Source organism: Heptranchias perlo, unplaced genomic scaffold, assembly GCF_035084215.1.
Source record: "Heptranchias perlo isolate sHepPer1 unplaced genomic scaffold, sHepPer1.hap1 HAP1_SCAFFOLD_1408, whole genome shotgun sequence".
NCBI lineage: Eukaryota > Metazoa > Chordata > Chondrichthyes > Hexanchiformes > Hexanchidae > Heptranchias > Heptranchias perlo.
The window spans coordinates 19011-25839 of NW_027138655.1; the positions used below are offsets into that span (position 1 = coordinate 19011).

The 6829-nt window shown below is 41.4% G+C and overlaps 1 long non-coding RNA gene across 1 annotated transcript; it reads right to left on the reverse strand.

Annotated features, from left to right (window-relative positions):
- Window positions 1-1197: 1197 nt before the first annotated feature.
- Window positions 1198-4343, reverse strand: LOC137308849 (uncharacterized). The gene is made up of 3 exons (XR_010959647.1): window positions 4312-4343; window positions 1475-1605; window positions 1198-1355 (listed from the first exon to the last, which is right to left on the reverse strand). It is a non-coding gene; the product is annotated as an uncharacterized lncRNA (long non-coding RNA).
- Between the last annotated feature and the right edge of the window lie 2486 nt (window positions 4344-6829).

Consider the following 6829-nt stretch of genomic DNA (forward strand, 5'->3'; position numbering starts at 1 on the left):
CAGGAGGTGAATCACTCGCCGCAGAATACCCAGCCTCTGACCTGCTCTCGTAGCCACAGTATTTATGTGGCTGGTCCAGTTAAGTTTCTGGTCAATGGTGACCCCCAGGATGTTGATGGTGGGGGATTCGGCGATGGTAATGCTGTTGAATGTCAAGGGGAGGTGGTTGGACTCTCTCTTGTTGGAGATGGTCATTGCCTGGCACTTGTCTGGCGCGAATGTTACTTGCCACTTATCAGCGCAAGCCTGGATGTTGTCGAGGTCTGTCTGCATGCAGGCACAGACTGATTCATTATGTTAACGTCATCTTAGTCCTGTAAATGAGTGGTTGAGATGTTATCTTTGTTCTTATTTGCAGTGATGCCGATCATGATTTGAGGGGTATGTGGAAGCCCTAATCACTTTTCTCATCTGAAAAAAACTTTTGCAGAAATTGTACTTGTATTCCATGGGTGAAGTAGCTAATATTCTGCATACCACTTAAATCTATGTATATATGTCTAGCACACGTCATTTGCATCTTGCTTTCTACATTGTTGCATTTGAAAGTGTTACCCTTGAGGGAATCATTCCTTGGGACTTCAAAACTTAGGGCATCACAAATCCATAGGACAGATATTAGTGATTAGCTGAAATTTAAAAAAAATCTTCTAAATCACCAATAAAATACTTATTCTTATTCAGAAAGTTATCTATATACAGTTGTTAATCTTTGGAAAATATTTTCTCTGAGAGGCCTGCTGCTGTATTGGGAACCTGAGGCTCAATTTGGAGTAGTTGGCTGGAATTCAAACTTTTAGATATGCTTTGTTGATTTTTTTTTTGCGCACTCTACGACTATCTGGGTTCCTCCATATTGGCTGCATTTATGTCAAACACGACGAGCCTCTGCTTTCTTTTGTCTCTGGAATGCAAGATAAGATCTTTCACTCCTGATTCCAGTGCCAACCACCATATATTGGAGCTTGAGGGATGGGGGAGGGGTGCACAACACATCAAAAAATGTTTTTATCATTGACAAGAAGACTAACATTCTCAAAAGTACACCAGGATCGTTTGTCTCTTCCCCTCTCTCCTTTGGCAAGTGATTGAAAGCCTTAGGAGCCTATGAGGTTAATTGGGACATCAACACAACATACAGCATGAAGTTTTGGACTTGATCTGAGTTCAATAATGTAAATAACTGTACACGAGAGGTTGTGTGTGTTTATTAGAGCAGCCATGTGTTTATTTACTGTTCCAGGGAATACTGCTCCCATTCCTCCAGCACCTCTTACTTCTTCTGAGACTCTGGTCTGTTTTTGCTCCAAATACACAAGCCTGGATTTAGGAGCTTAGGGCCCTCGGGAGAAAACCTGCAAAGGGCAATTGAGAACAACTTGGGCTGGGTGAGGCTGCAAAATTCTCTTCAATCTCTAAGAGTTGTGATTGTCAGAATTATGTACAAAGTAACAGACTACAACTGGCAGCTTACCTCTCAAGGCTGTTTGTAAGCCACTTTCTTTATCTCCCACCCTGGTCCAGTAATGGAAAAGTCTAACAGCATTTTTAGTAGCAGTGAAAGTAACTGGAGCTTGTTTTTTCTTGTATAAAAACGTTAAACTCCTGAATAGTTGAAAAACAATTGAAGTATAATATTCAATGGGTTGTTTAATTAGCAATCATGAAGTATGACAAATTAATTTACACTTTTGATGTTTTATTAATATTTGTAATATATCTGAATGGTTAGCACAGCTGCTTTTTATTTGTGTGTTTTGAGAGGTCTCAAAGACCACCAGCAGCAAAATGGCTAATATAAGCACTAAATTCTAGAAAGACTGCATGATTTTTGAAGTTTGAATAATCTGAATAAAAGTCCTGAGTTCAAACATGTTTATTCAAACAGAACCATTTAGTAATAAATTACTGTTGCTGAGATATTTGGAAAAAACATGATGTAAATTATTTTGATAAATGTCCTATTTATCGTCCCTCACTACAAAACACTTGCTCTCTGAACAAATAGAGCAGTGATCCTGTAACCCCTCTCCATCCCATTCCATCACTACTACTTCACAAAAGAGGGGGTCAATGCAGAGATTGTAGTTGAGGAGAAGGAGTATGAAATATTGGATGGAATAAACATAGTGAGAGAGGAAGTATTCAGGAGTGTAGCATCTTTGAAAGTAGATAAATTGCCAGGCCCACATGAAATGTATCCCAGGCTGTTGAGAGAAGCAAGGGAGGCTCTGACCATCATTTTCCAATCCTCCCTGCCTGCGGGCAAGGTGCCGGAGGATTGAAGAACTGCTAACGCTGTACCGTTGTTTAAAAAGGAGAAAGAAATAGACCGAGTAATTATAGGCCAATCAGTCTAACCTCGGTGGTGGGCAAATTATTGGAATCAATTCTAAGGGACAGCATAAACCGTCATTTAGAAAGGCATGGGTTAATCAAGGACAGTCAGCATGGATTTGTTAAGGGAAGGCCATGTCTGACTAACTTGATTGAATTTTTTGAGGAGGTAACAAGGAGGGTCGATGAGGGTAACCCGTTTGATGTAGTGTACGTGAATTTTAGCAAGGCTTTTGACAAGGTCCCACATGGCAGACTGGTGAAAAAGTAAAAGCTCATGGGATCCAAGGGAAAGTGGCAAGTTGGATCCAAAATCGGCTCAGTGGCAGGAAGCAAAGGGTAATGGTTGACAGGTGTTTTTGGGACTGGAAGGCTGTTTCCAGTGAGGTTCTGCAAGGCTCAGTTCTAGGTTTCTTGCTTTTTGTGGTCTATATCAATGATTTGGACTTGAATGTAAGGGACACGATCAAGAAGTTTGCAGATGATACAAAAATTGGCCGTGTGGTTGATAGTGAGGAGGAAAGATAGTGAGCAGGAAGATATCAATGGACTGGTCAGATGGGCAGAAAAGTGGCAAATGGAATTCAGTCTGGAGAAGTGTGAGGTAATGCATTTGGGGATGGCAAACAAGGCAAGGGAGTACACAATAAATGGGAGGATACTGAAAGGTGTAGAGGAAGTGAGAGAACTTGGAGTGCATGTCCACAGATCCCTGAAGGCAGCAGGACAGGTAGATTAAGAAGTGGTTAAAAAGGCATACGGATATTTTCCTCTATTAGCCGAGGCATAGAATATAAGAGCACGGAGGTTTTGCTAGAACTGTATAAAAGATTGGTTAGACCACAGTTTTAAGTACTGCGTCTGGTCACCATATTACAGGAAAGATGTGATTGCACTAGAGAGGGTACAGAGGAGATTACAAGGATGTTGCCAGGGCTGTAGAATTTTAGCTATGAGAAAAGTTTGGACAAGCTGGGATTGTTTTCTTTGGAACAAAGGAGGCTGAGGGGAGATTTAATTGAGGTATATAAAATTATGACTGGACTAGATAGAGTGGACAGGGAGGACTTATTTCCCTTAGCAGAGGGGTCAATAACCAGGGGGCATAGATTTAAAGTAATTGGTAGAAGGATTAGAGGGGAGCTGAGGAGAAATTTTTTCACCCAGAGGGTGGTGGGGGTCTGGAACTCACTGCCTGAAAGGGTGGTAAAGGCAGAAACCCTCAACTCATTTAAAAAGTATTTGGATGTGTACCTGAAGTGCTGTAACCTACAGGGCTACGGACCAAGTGCTGGGATGTGGGATTAAGCTGGATAGCTCTTTTTCGGCCGGCACGGACATGATGGGCCGAATGGCCTCCTTCTGTGCCATAACATTCTATGATTCTATGATACTTACACCAGAGTTTCTTGATACACATTATCCTAATATTTGTTTTTCTTCTATTAAGTGGGCATTTGGAGTTACGCTGTGGGAACTAATGACTCTGGGACAGACTCCGTATGTCGACATTGATCCTTTTGAGATGGCTGCTTATCTTAAGGATGGATACAGAATAGCCCAGCCAATCAACTGCCCAGATGAACTGTAAGTTACTGAAACCATTTGAAGGCACTTTTATTTGTCTAGATCTCATTTATAACTAGAACTGTTTAGTGTGGCTGCATTTGGGTGAACCTCTATTAGTAATGGGGAGGCACAGCATGTTGCTGGTTTAACTCACCATATCACAGAATGAGAGGACATCGATCCAACATATGAGAGTTACAATCTTGGCCATGCCGACAGAGGAAGGAGATGCAAAGAGCAGAAGCTAAGAGTGCTCCCTGTATTCTCAATGGTCAAGTACAGCATTGCTGATTGCATATTGAAATTTTGTAGTGCTATCATTCATCTAGAAACACTTCTCACTGCAATTATTTAAAACATTTTATCAAGTTTCCACCAAACATTTCCCTGACTGTTGGTAACCACCTGTTTGTCAATTATTACTGTTGAGGAAATATCATGTACACCATTGGAATTTCACCATGCTTGATAACTGATCAAAATATCTGTCAAAAGCAGACCAGGTGTCCAGAGCCTGAAAGAGTTCAAATGCTTTTAATGCACCAATTAATTTTAGCAAAACACAAAATTGTCACAGATTACCTTGGCAAAAGAAAGCAAATGATACAAAATTATTTTGGTAAAGGAGCATATTAGAGAGAAGGAGAGCATTATTGCTTTGGAATGATGGGCATGTTTAAAAGAAGTAAATGCATGTTCCTCCCTGATGCAGCTGTAGATGTTGAGAGGCAACAGGGAGGAGCTCATACTGAATCTAATGTTTACTGCTGAATCTAAGCTGGAGCTTTGGTCTTAAATGACAGCAAAGTTCTATTGAATAGTAAGCTTGCCACATATAAAACATGTCCAAGCAGTTTCCTTCATTGATCAAAACTCTGAGCTTCAACTATGAAGTGTATCTGTGAAAAAAGAGGAAACAATTGTGGGAAAGGAGGATTGCACCCCACTGTAGGTGAACAACCGAGAAGGGAACTCACCTCGTGGGGGAAGGGGGTCTCGTGACCAGCATTGAGCAGTTACCCCATGTATCCTGCCCCCAACTATACGGTGTTATGTATCTGATCATGATTGTTCTGTCCCGTTATATATCTGCTCCAGTGATTGCTCTGTCCCGTTATATATCTGATCGTGATTGCTCTGTCCCGTTATATATCTGATCCAGTGATTGCTCTGTCCCGTTATATATCTGATCGTGATTGCTCTGTCCCGTTATATATCTGATCCAGAGATTGCTGTGTCCTGTTATATATCAGATCCAGAGATTGCTCTGTCCCGTTATATATCTGCTCCAGTGATTGCTCTGTCCCGTTATATATCTGATCCAGAGATTGCTCTGTCCCGTTATATATCTGATCCAGTGATTGCTCTGTCCCGTTATATATCTGATCCAGAGATTGCTCTGTCCCGTTATATATCTGATCGTGATTGCTCTGTCCCGTTATATATCTGATCCAGAGATTGCTCTGTACCCGTTATATATCTGATCCAGTGATTGCTCTGTCCCGTTATATATCTGATCGTGATTGCTCTGTCCCGTTATATATCTGCTCCAGTGATTGCTCTGTCCCGTTATATATCTGATCCAGTGATTGCTCTGTCCCGTTATATATCTGATCCAGAGATTGCTCTGTCCCGTTATATATCTGATCGTGATTGCTCTGTCCCGTTATATATCTGATCGTGATTGCTCTGTCCCGTTATATATCTGATCCAGAGATTGCTCTGTCCCGTTATATATCTGATCGTGATTGCTCTGTCCCGTTATATATCTGATCCAGTGATTGCTCTGTCCCGTTATATATCTGATCCAGAGATTGCTCTGTCCCGTTATATATCTGATCGTGATTGCTCTGTCCCGTTATATATCTGATCGTGATTGCTCTGTCCCGTTATATATCTGATCCAGAGATTGCTCTGTCCCGTTATATATCTGATCGTGATTGCTCTGTCCCGTTATATATCTGATCGTGATTGCTCTGTCCCGTTATATATCTGATCGTGATTGCTCTGTCCCGTTATATATCTGATCCAGAGATTGCTCTGTCCCGTTATATATCTGATCGTGATTGCTCTGTCCCGTTATATATCTGATCGTGATTGCTCTGTCCCGTTATATATCTGATCCAGAGATTGCTCTGTCCCGTTATATATCTGATCCAGTGATTGCTCTGTCCCGTTATATATCTGATCCAGAGATTGCTCTGTCCCGTTATATATCTGATCCAGTGATTGCTCTGTCCCGTTATATATCTGATCGTGATTGCTCTGTCCCGTTATATATCTGCTCCAGTGATTGCTCTGTCCCGTTATATATCTGATCCAGTGATTGCTCTGTCCCGTTATATATCTGATCCAGAGATTGCTCTGTCCCGTTATATATCTGATCGTGATTGCTCTGTCCCGTTATATATCTGATCGTGATTGCTCTGTCCCGTTATATATCTGATCCAGAGATTGCTCTGTCCCGTTATATATCTGATCGTGATTGCTCTGTCCCGTTATATATCTGATCGTGATTGCTCTGTCCCGTTATATATCTGATCCAGAGATTGCTCTGTCCCGTTATATATCTGCTCCAGTGATTGCTCTGTCCCGTTATATATCTGATCCAGTGATTGCTCTTTCCCGTTATATATCTGATTGTGATTGCTCTGTCCCGTTATATATCTGATCGTGATTGCTCTGTCCCGTTATATATCTGATCCAGAGATTGCTCTGTCCCGTTATATATCTGATCCAGAGATTGCTCTGTCCCGTTATATATCTGATCCAGTGATTGCTCTGTCCCGTTATATATCTGATCGTGATTGCTCTGTCCCGTTATATATCTGATCGTGATTGCTCTGTCCCGTAATATATCTGATCCAGTGATTGCTCTGTCCCGTTATATATCTGATCCAGAGATTGCTCTGTCCCGTTATAT